We start from the raw sequence: 15,241 nt of genomic DNA on the forward strand, positions 1-15,241 counted from the left end.
ATACCGAGGGGCAACTTGATGTTATTATTTTATTTTATTTTAAAGACAGGTCTTGCTATATTGCTCAGGCTGGTCTCAAACTCCTGGGCTCAAGTGATCCTCCTGCCTCTGCCTCCTGAGTAGCTGGGACTACAGGCATGAGCCACCATGCCTGACTTATGTTATGATTTTAAAAAGTAATCCATCAACCTGAAGAAAAGCCCACTGTCCTTCACCTTTGGAAGTTCCTACCCACCATGGGTAAGATTTCTGCATGGACAGGCCCTGCTCCTCCAACCTCTCTCTCGAGTCCCCTGCTCAGCTGGCATCCCCCACCCACTGTGGAAGAACATTCTGGGTTTCTCTGTCAGCCCCAGGCCCACCCCTTGGGGAGATGACTGGTGACTTACTTGTGTCTGTCTCTCCAGCTAGGCATGGTGCCACAGCAGGGGGTGTTAACACTGCAGGCCACACATTCCCGGCACCCAGGACAGGAGCAAACAAAAGGATGGATGATTGACTGGCTGGATGGATGAATGGAGGGACGGAGGGAGGGATACAGGAATGGAGGGATGGAGGGATGGAGGGAAGGATGATGGAGGGAGGGAGGGGATGGAGGGGAGGGAGGGATGGGTGGGTGGGAGGGATGGATAGATGGAAGGATGGAAGGAGGAGGGATGGATGGATGAAGGGAGGGAGGAATGGATGAATGGAGGGAGGGAGGGATGGACAAGAGGGAAGGAAGGATGGATGGGAGGGAAGGATGGAGGGAGGGACGGATGGAGGGGTGGAGGTAGGGATGGATGGGAGGGAAGGATGGAGGGATAGAAGGATGGAGGGAGGGAGGAACAGATGGATGGATGGATGGAGGGATGGATGGATGGAGGTAGGGAGTGAGGGAGGGATGGATGGGAGGGAAGGATGGAGGGAGGGAGGGAAGGATGGAGGGATGGAAGGATGGAGGGAAGGAGGGATGGAAGGATGGAGGGAAGGAGGGATGGATGGAAGGATGGAGGGAGGAATGGATGGAGGGATGGATGAATGGAGAGAGGGAGGGAGGGAGGGAGGGATGGGGAGTGGATGGGAAGGAGGGATGGAGGGAGGGAGGGAGGGATGGGGAGTGGATGGGAAGGAGGGAGGGATGGATGGAGGGAGGGAGGGAGGGATGGATGGACAGGAGGGAGGGATGGATGGACAGGAGGGAAGGATGGATGGATAGAGAGATGGAGGGATGGATGGATGGATGGAGGGATGGATGGATAGATGAAGGGAAGGAGGGAGGGAGGGATGGATGAATGGATGGAAGGATACAGGACACAAGGTCATAGGTTTGACAAATATCACCTCCTCAGAAGCCTCCCTAACACTCACAGTTTGATAAGTCCCCGGTTTGATTCTCTCCCAGAGCCCAGGTCACTCCAACACTGTCTGGTTTACCTGCCTTCTGCATGGCTTGCCCTCTGTCTCCAATTCCTGGAACAGGTCCCACCACCTGACACGTGACATCTGTCAGGGACAGATGAATGTGGAATGAATGGAAGGATGCCTGTGAATGAACGTGGGATGAGTGAAGAGTGACTGAATATGGGATGAATGAATGAGCTAGTGAATGTGTGATGAATGTGTGAGTGAGTGAATGTGGGCTGAGTGAATGTGGGACGAATGAGTGAGTGAATGTGTGATGAATGTGTGAGTAAGTGAATGTGGGCTGAGTGAATGTGGGACGAATGAGTGAGTGAATGTGGGATGAATGAGTGAGTGAGTGTGGAAGAATGAGTGAGTGAATGTGGGCCGAAAGAGTGAGTGAGTGAATGTGGGATGGATGAATGAGTGAATGTGAGATGAATGAATGAGTGGGTGAATGTGGGATGAATGGGTGCGTGAATGTGGGATGAATGAATGAATGAGTGAATTTTAGATGAGTGAGTGAATGTGCGATGAATGAATGAGTGACTGAGATGAATGGGTGAGTGAATGTGGGACGAATGAATGAGTGAGTGTGGGATAAATGAGTGAGTGAATGTGGGATGAATTAATGAGTGAGTGAATGTGAGCTGAATGAACGAGTGACTGAATGTGTGATGAATGAATGAGTGAGTGAATGTGTGTTGAAGGAATTAGTGAATGTGAGATGAATGAATGGGTGAATGTGGGAAGAATGAGTGAGTGAATGTGGGATGAATGAATGAATGTGTGACTTTGGGATGAATGAGTGAGTGAATGTGGGATGAATGAGTGAGTGAAGGTGGGATGAATGAATGAGTGAATGTGGGATGAATGAATGAGTGAGTGAATGTGTGATTAATGAATGGGTGACTATGGGATGAATGAATGAGTGAGTCAATGTGGGATGAATGAATGAATACAAAGCCCCCGACCCCCCAGGTGCTTCAGCAGAACAGTTTCATGGGAAAGGAGACGTCCTGGACCCTGGGCCTCATGAAGCCAACTTTGGGGCTTCAGCTGAGAGTGTTAAAAATAGAGACCGTTAAAAAAATTTTTTTTAAAACAAACGAATGGAAATTCCCTTTATCAAAAGGAGTCACTGTCATTGAATTCACAAAAGTTACATGTTCAGGAGCTGAGGGCCTTTTCTTGAAAATATAACACACCTCTCTGGGGGCTTCCCTGGGGACAGCCCGGGAGTGGGGCCAGCTGCTCGGGAAAGCTGAGGCTGACACGGGGGTCTGTGTCCAGGCTGGGGCCTTTGGAAAACAGTCATCCAACAGTCACTAAGAAAGACACTGACAATTCATTCATGGATTTTGCAAATAAACCATGGGCCCCACATAAAGGATTGTTATTTAAGGAAAATGCCCTTGGCCAATTTGTCCTGAGGATTTTTTAGACAAAACAGCATTTGTCAGCGTGGAACTTTGCAACAGGAAATGCAAAGATCCAGATAAATAAATAATTTGGGCTGGGCCTGGGGGCTGACACCTCTAATCCCAGCACTTTGGGAGGCCAAGGCAGGCGGATCACCTGAGGTCAGGAATTCAAGACCAGCCTGGCCAACATAGTGAAATCCCGTCTCCACCAAAAATACAAAAATTAGCTGGGCATGGTGGCACGCATCTGTAGTCCCAGCTACTCGGGAGGCTGAGGCAGATGAATTACTTGAACCCATGAGGCGAAAGTTGCAGTGAGCCGAGATCGCGCCACTGCACTCCAGCCTGGGCGACAGAGCGAGACTTCGTCTCAATAAATAAATAAATAAATAATTTGGAGAAGGTCGTGGGCTCAGGGCTGGCCATGGGAGAGCAAGCAGTGGTGGGTGCGGCTAAGGAGGTGCGCCAAACAAAACACACCCCAAGCGCAGCCCTGATTTTAGAGTTCACAGTTGCTGTCGTGTAAATGCTCCATACTCCTGCTGTGGCCATTTGTAAGCTTCCAGCTAGTTCTCAACTAGCTGCGAAACTCTTGAATATTTAGTAATGGTTTCCACACCTGCGGCCCTGGGCAGGGCTGGACCAAGGTGAGGCCTGGGGAAGACCCTCATGCTCCAGTAAGTGCAGCGTTGGCCCCAGGGGTGAGCACACCCCGCGTTTTCCTCCCTGACTTCCCAGATTGTCTCCCCTCACCCATTCTGGTCGTGGCCAACGTGGCTATTGCCATGGATCACAACCCCTGGCCAGACCATCCCATCCCCCTGGGCCTCTGGCTCCTTTCAGTAAAATCAGGGTGGGACCCTGTCTGTCACCATAAGCCCGCTCCCGTGAGGTCACTGTTGGTCACTTCCTTTGGCCTGCCATTTGCACAGCACAATGGTTCTTCTGAGTGAGTATAAGCTGGCTGCATGTTAGACGTACCTGGGTCCCACCTCACTGTCAGAGGTATTTGAACCAGAGTGACTCCATCTTAAATAGGCACTGGGTAGAATGAGGCTGAGACCTACTGGGCTGTATTCCCAGGGTCTAAGTCACAGGTTGAGACAGGAGGTCGGCACAAGGTATGGGCCACAAAGATCTCGCTAATAAAGCAGGTTGTGGTAAAGAAGCTGGGGTAAAACCCACCAAAACCAAGATGGTGACAAAAGTGACCTCTGGTCGTCCTCACTGCTCTTTTTTTTTTTTTTCGTTGACACAGAGTCTCACTCTGTCGCCCAGGCTGGAGTGCAGTGGCGTGATCTTGGCTCACTCCAAGCTCCGCCTCCCGGGTTCACGCCATTCTCCTGCTTCAGCCTCCCGAGTAGCTGGGACTACAGGAGCCCGCCACCACGCCTGGCTAATTTTTTGTATTTTTAGTAGAGATGGGGTTTCACCGTGTTAGCCAGGATGGTCTCGATCTCCTGACCTCGTGATCTGCCCGCCTTGGCCTCCCAAAGTGCTAGGATTACAGGCGTGAGTCACCACGCCCAGCCTTTTTTTTTTTTTTATTTTGAGACCTAGTCTCGTTCTGTCACCCAGGCTGGAGTGCAGTGGCGCGATATCAGCTCACTGCAACCTCCGCCTCCTGGGTTCTAGCAATTCTCCTGCCTCAGCCTCCTGAGCAGCTGGGATTACAGGCACACGCCTCCATGCCTGGCTAATTTTTTGTATTTTAGTAGAGACAGGGTTTCATCGTGTGGCTGCTCTTTATACACTGATTATAATGTATTAGCATGCTAAGAGACGCTCTCACCAGCACCACGACAGTTTACAAATGCCTTGGCAACATCAGGAAGTTACCCTATATTGTCTAAAAAGGGGAGGATGGCCAGATGCAGTGGCTTATGCCTGTAATCCCAGCACTTTAGGAGGCTGAAATGGGCAGGTCACTTGAGGCCAGGAGTTTGAGACTAGCCTGGTCAACATGGCAAAACCCCATCTCTACTAAAAATACAAAAATTAACCAGGTGTGGTGGTGCACATCTGTAATCCCAGCTAGTCGGGAGGCTGAGACATGAGAATCTTTTGAACTCAGGATTCGGAGGTTGCAATGAGCCGAGATCACACCGCTGCACTCCAGCCTGGGTGACAAAGTGAGACCTGTCTCAAAAAATAAATAAATAAAAAATAAATAAAAGAGGAACCCTCAGTTTCAGGAATTGTCCATCCCTTTCCTGGAAAGCTCATGAATAATTTACCCCTTGTGTAGCATATAATCAATAAATAACCATAAAAATAGCCAACCAGCAGCCCATACTTCTGCTCTGCCTATGGAGTGGCCATTTTTTTAATTCCTTTACTTTCTTAAATAAACTTGCTTTCACTTCATAGAATCGTCCCAAATTCTTTCTGGAAGGAAGTCCAAGTACCGTCTTGGGGTCTGGATTGGGATCCCTTTGTGGTAACACAACCCTTCCGTAACTGCTGTTAATGGGAAAAAACAGACTCTAGAATATTTTACAGAGGTTTATTTTGTGGCCCAGAGAAAACACAAACCCAGGAAGCCTTGAGTGAGTGGCCCCGAGGCGGCCGGGTTACAGCCTGAGCGAGTGGCCCCGAGGCGGCCGGGTTACAGCTGGGTTTTACTCATTTTAGGAAGACACAAGTTAAAGGACAAGACATAAATCAGAATGTGGAAGAAGCACACTGATTTGGCCTGAAAGGCAGGAGATCTTGGAGCAGGGTTTACAGGTCATAGGTAGGTTCCACGATTCTTTTCTTTCTTTTTTTTTTTTTTTTTTTTGAGACTGTGTCTCACTCTGTCGCCCAGGCTGGAGTGCAGTGGTGTGATCTCGGCTCACTGCAACCTCTGCCTCCTGGGTTCAAGTGATTCTCGTGCCTCAGCCTCCCAAGTAGCTGGGATTACAGGCGCCCGCCACCACGCCTGGTGAATTTTTGTATTTTTAGTAGAGACGGGGTTTCACCGTGTTGGCCAGGCTGGTCTTGATCTCCTGACCTCAAGTGATCTGCCCGTCTCGGCCTCCCAAAATGTTAGGATTACAGGCGTGAGCCACTGCACCGGCTGGTTCCGCGATTGTTTAGTTGACGGGTGATTGAAAGCGTGAAGCTTTGTCTACAGAGGTGAAGTCGGCTGGAAGGAAGGCTGGAATTAAGATGAGGGGTGTGGGGGCAGAGGCCCTTGGTTTGCAGATGAAGCCTTGTAGATTGCAGCCCTCAGAGAGAATAGATGGCAAATGTCTCTTAAAGGTGTCAGGCTCTCAGTTAATCTCTCCTAGGTCTGGAAAGTACTGGAAGGGGAAGTCCTGGCTGCATTCATGGAGATTCTCTACAGGTGCTAGTTTCTCTGAGAAAGGATGGTTCTGTGGGGCCATTTCAAAATATGTCAAAGAAATATATTTTAAGGCAAAATATTCTCATTTCCTTCAGAGTCTGCTATCCGTCATGTGATGCTATACCAGAGTCAGGCTGGAATTTGGTGTCTTATTGCCACACAGAGTGTGTTCCATCCGTCTTAGGATCCTGATTTTAATGTCAGGGCTGGCCAGCTGTGCCTCAACTCTGAAAGGGAGGGTTGCGGCTGTAACCAGCAAAGGTCCGGCTGCTCACCGCTTAAAAAGAAGCCACGATGACAAGAGTGGGGTGTGATTGAAAGAGAGTGAGCTGCCGGGCGCAGTGGCTCACACCTGTAATCCCAGCACTATGGGAGGCCGAGGCGGGTGGATCACGATGTCAGGAGATGGAGACCATCCTGGCTAACATGGTGAAGCGCTGTCTCTACTAAAAATACAAAAAATTAGCTGGGCGTGGTGGCGGGCACCTGTAGTCCCAGCTACTCGGGAGGCTGAGGCAGGAGAATGGTGTGAACCCGGGAGGCGGAGCTTGCAGTGAGCTGAGATGGCGCCACTACACTCCAGCCAGGGCGACAGAACGAGACTCTGCCTCAAAAAACAAAAAAAAGAAAAGAAAGAAAAAAGAAAGAGCGTGAGCTTTAGTCTCATGCTAGCAAGGGGGAGATTGGCTGGAATCCTTTCCAAAAATGGCCACTCTTCAATTTGTAGAGGGACGTATAGAGGGGGTCTGGAATGTAGGAGAGGCAGGGGCTAGGAGGTGCCAGGTGACCTGCTCTGATGGCTTCTCTTGAGTTATTGTTCCATCTGTTACAGTAGGCAGCTGGTCAGACATGAGCAGGGCAGGAGAGGGCCCTCCCAACCAGGAATGTCAGGCGACCATCAGTGTTGGTCGGGTGGCTGTTAACTGTCTCTCTACAATAATAATTGGTCGCAGCCAACGCCGGGGAAAGGCAGTCTCCCAACAGACAGAAAAATCCTTCCCCGTAAGACCTCAGGCATTGGGTGAGTGGGCTCAAGCATGTGTATTAAAAGGCAAAATTGTGGAGTGTGACTGGTCTATGGCCTCCTAGGGACATTTGACAGGTAAGGGAACAACGCCTCAGGTGAGCAGGTGCGCAACTCCAGTAAACACACAGCGCGTGCTCCACCCGAGTGCTGGCAGCCGCTGCACATGTCGACAGCCCACCCCAAGGGAAGATTCAGGGGAGAAGGCAGGCCAGACCCCGGAAGCGTGCCAACATAGAAAACCCCAAGTCGAAGTTTAAACCACACACCTGTCCTTCAAGTCACCTGCTTGGCCCCCTTCCAAGCGTCCTTTCCTTCCTTCCATTCCTGCTCTAAAGCTTTTTAATAAATGTCACTCCTGCTCTAAAACTTGTCTCGGTCTCTTCTTCTGCCTTCTGCCCCTCGGTCAAATTCTTTCTTCTGAGGTGGGGAGAATTGTGGTTGCCGCCGACCTGTACGGATTTGCCACCGATCACATCCCCTCAGTCAAATTCTTTCTTCTGAGGAGGCGAGAATTGCGGTTGCCGCAGACCTGTACGGATTTGCCACCGATTACAGGTTTTGGTGCCGTGTCACTCGGATAACTTCCACCACAAACACATCTGGTGAAGGGACTGCGCCATCGCGGGTCACCCCCAGATTACAAATCAATCACAGTCAATCTTGCACTGAGTCTTTAGCCAGGAGTGAGCTCCGGCCTTGAAGTAACCCGCCTGCTGGGGAGCAAATTCTGGAGATGCCTGGTTCGTGCCAGGATCTGGCCCCCAAAGCTTCTAGGAAATAGATGGCCAGATAGGTGAGCATGGGGTGCACTTAGCAAGCATCCATATAAACAAATGTGCACAGGGCCCGGGAGCTGCAGGTGGGAGAGGGAAGGCAGTGGGCTCACAGCTCACTCCCAGGCTGGATTTCAAGATGAAAGGAAGCACATCTGTAGTTTGCTCAAAGCCACGTCTTGAGACTGGGGACAAAGGAGGAAAGAAAGGCCGTGTTAAAACACAGTTCGAAGCTGAGCTGCTCGGTGACATAACGAGGCCTGTGTGACCACCCAGGAGGAGGTTTTTCAGGCTTCTCTGGGGTGGACATGGCCAAGCGGGGGTTACTTCAGTTGGCTGGGGACTTTGGGTTTTATTTTTGGTTTACACTGGCCTGGTATGGAACTGGGCAGTTCTAACGTGACTGGGTGTGTACTGGTGGCTTCACTCACCCACGGCAGGCAGGCACCTGGAACCAAGACTCAGAAAGAGGCAGGAAGGTGGAGTGAGAAGATGGAACTATTAGGGGCGTGGCAGGGGCAGGTCAATCACCCCGAGGCTTTGGGGAGCTTCCTGGTCTCTGGAAGGGCAGTGTGCTCGCCCTCCCCTGTGCATGGTGTTGTTAACAGTGTTATCAGGAGTGTCTGCTGAGCTGTGACTTTGCCATGCCATGCAAATACTCACAGGCAGCACTACTGTCAGGAAGATGGAGGCTGGGCTGGGAGGCTTGCTTTCAAGGCCACGAGTGTCAAACCCACAAACCGCAGAGCAGAACAGCCTTGGCCAAGCGGACGAGGAGGGCCTCATCCTCCATCTCCCGCCTCCATCCTCTTCCCAACTGAAGTCAGAGGCCGGGAGGTGGGAAGCCCTGGGCCAGACGGATGATCCAAAGCCCTTGGTTTTAGGGACCGTCTCTTCAGTGTTTCTTCGCTGAGTAAACCAGCCCAATCTCTTTTTTATAAAGTGAGCCCACAGGTTGGCCTGAGAGTGGAGAGGAGTGAGGAATCTAGCTGTTCTGGGGCCCCGGGCTGTTCAGAATCCATTGTAAACCACTGGAAAGCAGGTTTGTGTATTTGTTTAACTGCATCTTGTGCCTGGTCATTGTCTCTGTCTAAGCTCCCACCCAGCCCGGCTGCCTTCCCTGGGTCCCCACCTGACCTGCACACCTGCTGAGGACAAAAGCCTGTGTCCCCCACATGCACGGGACAGCAGTGTCTTCCCAGGCCCTAGAGTGCCCGCCTGTGTGGGCAGCCCCAGAGCACAGTCTTCTAAAGAACTCATTGAGGGTCAGGGGTCGGGGGAGTGGGCTCCAGGGTCCACTCCCAACCTTATAGCTTTTACCCCCGGAATCCCCAGGATTCTGTCAGGAGGGTGCCTGAGTGGCTTACAGCAAGAACTTTGCCTATCCCTTTACCGTTGGCAAAACAGCATCTCAAAAATCAGTCAACGTGGATTCCAAGTTCTGCCTTAGGCCACATGGGACGGAGTAGCCCCCGGCTGGAAGACCGGACCTTTACCCCCAGTGCCACAAGAAGACTCCCCTCTGTAGCCTCCCCACCGGCTGTGCCCTAAGATCAGTGCTGTGTGCACAGCCCAGCAGAGGAGCCCAGGAGACTCCAGCAGGCAGGGAGCTGCTGCCCCAGGAGCACGTTCCAGCATCTGGAAACACCTCCTACTGCAGCTGCAGGGGAAGTGCCTGGAAGAGAAGGAAAAGAAAGATGAGAAGGAGGATGAGGAGGAAGAGGAGGAGGAGGAAGAGGAGGAGGAGGAAGAGGAGGAGGAGGAAGAGGAGGAGGAGGAAGAGGAGGAGGAAGAGGAGGAGAAGAGGAGGAGGAGGAAGAGGAGGAGGAGGAAGAGGAGGAGGAGGAAGAGGAGGAGGAGGAAGAGGAGGAGGAAGAGGAGGAGAAGAGGAGGAGGAGGAAGAGGAGGAGGAGGAAGAGGAGGAGGAGGAAGAGGAGGAGGAGGAAGAGGAGGAGGAGGAAGAGGAGGAGGAGGAAGAGGAGGAGGAGGAAGAGGAGGAGGAGGAAGAGGAGGAGGGTCGTGCCACGCTCATGGCAAGCGCCACCCTGGAGCTTTCTGTCTCAGTCCAAGCACATCCACCCGCCCTTCCTCACTGCATTCTCCCAGGGGCCTCTGGCTGCACACAGGCATGGCCTGCATTTGCATAGAGGTTCTGGGCCCTTGGTGGAGGGCCTGGCCTGCCCCATCTTGGGTCCCGGCCCAGTGTTGTGGCTGCCAGCCTGCCCTCAGAGCTTCACAGGAACCGAGGGTTCAGGCTCTACGTGGAGTCAGGGTGGGCCTGGGCAGCCTTTGCCGGAGAGGTTCCTTCCTGACGTGGCTGTGCGGGAGGAGAAAGTGTCAGTTCCTCTCTCAGGCCCTGTAGACAGGTGTCCGGGTAGACAGGAAGTTCTGGAGGTGATTTTAGCTCAGTCTGTTACTTTTCTCCCGGCAGGCTGGCTTTACCGTGGTTGTCCCTGTGGCCGTTGGCTGACGTTGCTGAAATTCCAGGGCTCTGGAGTGTCCACATGTCCACGGGATGGGAAGCCTGTTGCAGACCAGCCACCACGCCCCTGCGGCTCAGGACCATGCTCCTGAAGCCCAGAGTCCTGCCCTGGGAGCAGGTCTCAGCCAGGACTTACTTCTGAGAAGAATGAGAGGGGAAGTGCCTCCAGGCCGGGATGCCAGCTATAGCAGCGCCCTCCAGCAATGTCCTGGAGGAAGAACCTCATTCGTGCCAAACTCATTAATTCTAATTCGTCATCATGATTCTTCGCAATGAAGAAAAACTCCAAGCCAGTGCCTTCTTGGGGCATGACAGGCCTCCCTCTGGCCTGAGTGGGCAGCTGTGCCCAGACCTGGGCTCTTCCGAAGGTGTGTGACTGCCCTGCACACAGCCGGGTTCTGCTTGATGCTTCTTCACGGTGGAGGCAGAGAGGTTCCTGGGGTTACCCCATCATCGATAATTTCATCGTTGATTTTTTTTTTTTTTTTTTTTTAGGTGGAGTCTTGCTCTGTCGCCCAGGCTAGTGGCGTGATCTCGGCCACTGCACTGCGCTGCAACCTCCGCCTCCTGGGTTTAAGTGATTCTCCTGCCTCAGCCTCCCGAGTAGCTGGGAGGACAGGCACCCACCATCATGCCCGGCTAACTTTTTTGTAGTTTTGTAGAGATGGGGTTTCGCGATGTTGGCCAGGCTGGTCTTGAACGCCTGACCTCAGGTGATCCGCCCGCCTCAGCCTCCCAAAGTGCTGGAATTACAGGCGTGAGCCACTGTTTCCAGCCTTTGTTGATACTTTCTAAACCATCCCTCCCAAACCCGGGTGGCTTGCTGCCTGCAGGGCTCCTGACCTCAGTGGCTGACTCCCCACACCTGACTCCAGCCTGTTCTCCCTGCCTGCTTACCTGGCTGGGTTTTTCCCATTTCCTTTCGGTCCCTGCAGAGGACAAATTAAAGTGAAGAATGTCACCTGTGGGTGGCTTGGGAGAATGAGAGGCAGAGAGGGTCAAAGTGATTGAATTCTGGGTTCAGGAAAAAGGGATATGGGTAATGTGTAAAAGAAGAAAAAAATACAGATGATTTGGTTAAAAGCAATTTGATCAAACACAAATTACTCAAAAGGATTTCTTGGCAGAAACGAAAAATTATTTGAACAATAATGTTTGACAATATCCAATCTCTATCTAGTAATTATCTGGATTTATCCAACCATAGGATATTATTTCTAAATACCTAAGTTAGTGGAATACCTAAGAAAAATGTTATCTTGACTTTTTTTGTTGTTGTTGAGACGGAGTCTCCCTCTGTCACCCAGGCTGGAGTGCAGTGGCGTGATCTCAGCTCATTGCAACCTTTGTCTCCTAGTTTTAAGCAATTCTCCTGCCTCAGCCTCCTGAGTAGCTTGGATTACAGATGCCCGCCACCACACCTGGCTAACTTTTGTATTTTTAGTAGAGATAGGTTTTCACCATATTGCCCAGGCTAGTCTCAAACTCCTGACCTCAGGTGATCCGCCCACCTCGGCCTCCCAAAGTGCTAGGATTACAGGACCGCACCTGGCCAATTGACAAATTATTTTTATTTTTATTGATTTATTTATTTTTAGACGGAGTCTTGCTCTGTCACCCAGGCTGGAGTGCAGTGGCGCCATCTCAGCTCACTGGAAGCTCTGCCTCCCAGGTTTACACCATTCTCCTGCCTCAGCCTCCTGAGTAGCTGGAACTACAGGCGCCCATCACCATGCCCGGCTAATTTTTTGTATTTTTAGTAGAGACGGGGTTTCACCATGTCAGCCAGGATGGTCTCGATCTCCTGACCTTGTGATCTGCCCGCCTCGGCCTCCCAAAGCACCGGGATTACAGGCGTGAGCCACCGCGCCAGCCTATTTTTAATTTTTATTTATTTATTTATTTTTGAGATAGGGCCTTGCTCTGTCACCCAGGCTGGAGTGCAGTGGCACAACCATGGCTCACTGCAGCCTCGACCTCCCTGGGCTCAGCTGATCCTCCCACCTTAGCTTCCTGAGTAGCTGGGATTACAGGCACACGCCACCACAACCAGCTAATTTTTGTATTTTTTGTAGAGATAGGGTTTCACAATGTTGCCCAAGCTGGTCTCAAACTCCTAGGCTCAAGTGATCCTCCCGTCTTGGCTTCCCAAAGTGCTGGGATTATAGGCGTGAGCCACCATGCCTGGCTGACAAATTAGCATATAAAATATGACTTAATTGTGGATTTTTATATTTATGGACCTAATGGACATAATGAAAGTTATGTAAGGAAGCACACCTTAGAGCAAGAATGCTTAGAGTGAACCACGGTAATAAGATCTTCAGAGTCCTTTATTTATTTATTTATTTATTTATTGAGATGGCATCTCACTCTGTTGTCCAGGCTGGAGTACAGTGGCACAATCATGGCTCACCACAGCTTCGACTTCTCAGGTTCAATTGATCCTCCCCCTTCAGCCTCCTGAGTAGCTGGGACTACAAGTGTGCACCACCATACCCGGCTAATTTTTTAAAAATGTTTTACAGAGATGGGGTCTCACCATGTTGCCCAGGCTGAGATTATTTTTATTTAAAAAAAAAAAAAAAGATTGCAACATGAACTCCCTTCCTAAACAGATGATGCAGACTTTTTCTCCTTTCAAATGAAGAGGTTTTATTGTAAGGTGCATAGAGAACACAGTCAGTCACGAGAGCAAAAGGAGCAGGTTCCAGGATTCTGGGGAGATATGGGTACAAGCTGAGAACTCCCCTGAGAAGCCTGTGTGCAGACAGCCCCAGGTGATCCTGGCTGTCCAAGGACTGAGGGCAGGTTGGGAAAGGCCCTCATCACGCCAGGGGCCAGCTCCCCACACAGCAGCTGAGTAGCACCCAGAGAACCCGGATCTTCACTGAGGGTGGCTGGCAGCAGAGCCACAGCCCAGGCCACCAAAGCCACCAGAGCCCCTGTGTGGCAAGGCTTATGATGCCAGAGTGGTGAGTTGGTTGCTGTTCTCAGCAGGATCCTGGGTGTAAACGGCCATGCCTGTCCAGCACGGCTTAGGGGGCTGAGCATGTGATAACTTGTGTGTCCTGTGCCTGTGCAAACACGGCTTATGGGGCTGAGCATGTGATAACTTGTGTGTCCTGTGCCTGTGCAAACGCGTGTGCCCTGGGTATCACACCCAGAGCCCTGCTGTGTGCAGAAGCCTCAGTCATCACGTGTGAGCTCGCAGTATGGCCTGGTCATGGGGCCCTTTCCACAAGGTGCACTGCTGCCGCAGGAAGGAATTGCTGTGCCTGCAAATTCTGGACATATCAGACCCTAAATAGAATGCTGGGAGCAGGCAGGTTACAGAAGCCTCTGAGTGCGGCGGCTCTATGGGAACTGGGGTGCTTCACTTATAAGTATTTGAGGTATTACAATGTATCAAATCTTTTTTTTTTTTTTTTTTGAGACGGAGTCTCGCTCTGTCACCCAGGCTGGTGGGCAGTGGTGCAATCTCAGCTCACTGCAACCTCTGCCTCCTGGGTTCAAGCAATTCTCCTGCCTCAGCCTCCTGAGTAACTGGGATTACAGGCACCTGCCACCGTGCCCAACTAATTTTTTATTTATTTATTTATTTATTTTTATTTTTTTAGACAGAGTTTTGCTCTTGTTCCCAGGCTGGAGTGCAATGGCGCGATCTTGGCCCACTGCAACCTCTGTTTCCTGGGTTCAAGCGATTCTTCTGCCTCAGCCTCCTGAGTAGATGGGATTACAGGCATGCACCACCACACCCGGAATTTTGTATTTTTACTAGAGATGGGGTTTCTCCGTGTTGGTCAGGCTGGTCTCGAACTCCTGACCTCAGGTGATCTGCTCACCTCAGCCTCCCAAAGTGCTGGGATTACAGGCGTGAGCCGCCGTGCCTGGCCAATTTTTGTATTTTTAGTAGAGATGGGGTTTTACCATCTTGGCCAGGCTGGTCTTGAACTCCTGATCTCGTGATCCACCCACCTAGGCCTCCTAAAGTGCTGGGATTACAGGCATGAGCCACCGCACCTGGCCTGTTTATTTTGTTTGTTTGTTTAAGTCCCCCCCCACCTCCGCCAAAAAAAAAAAAAAAAACAGAAAAAGAAAAACTAACCTGTGACTCTAAAGTGTCTGGTAGCCAGGTGCGGTGGCTCACGCCCTTCAGCCTGTATGGAAGCTGGCCCCCCGAGGGTCGCCAATCTTTGCCAGTGCTCCCTGGCCTGTGTGGGGCCTGGCTGAGGGCGAGGGCAACAGGAACGCATTATGTCTGGGGCTGAGCAGGACTTGCGGTGCCTGGGCCCTTTGAGCCTGGTGACTCCTGAGTGTGACTCCTGAGTCTGACCCCATCACCCGTGTGGGCCGACACCAGCACCTTCCATGCTGTGCTCCTGTGTTTGCTGCTGGTCTCCAGGAGCGGCCGCTTCTCCATCAAAGAATACCCCAGTCTTCACGCCCAGGGCTTCCCCCAGACCCCAGCCCAGCCAGAGAACAAACGCTCCATTTTCCCTCCCTTGCAGCTGCGGTGGTTGCCACCACACGGAAGGCCCAGAGGAAGGGGGGTCTGGAGTGGCTGGAGCTGCGGCCTCCCCAGGCTACGGCCAGGCCCACCAGGAGGAAGCCCCTTGCAGGCTCTAAGGTTAACGCTGCCAAACCAAGTCCTGATCCTGAGAGGCTGCCTCTGAGGCATGGAGAGGCCCCCACGGAAGGACTCCGCAGGTGCTGGAGCTCGGTCCCTGCATGGACAGCTGCAGCCTGGGCAGGGATGGGGGAGCAAAGCTGCAGGCCCGGCCCATCATGGAAACTCAGACCGGTGAGCCATGGAAGGAC

The sequence above is a fragment of the Pongo abelii genome, chromosome 22, assembly GCF_028885655.2.
Source record: "Pongo abelii isolate AG06213 chromosome 22, NHGRI_mPonAbe1-v2.0_pri, whole genome shotgun sequence".
Lineage (NCBI taxonomy): Eukaryota > Metazoa > Chordata > Mammalia > Primates > Hominidae > Pongo > Pongo abelii.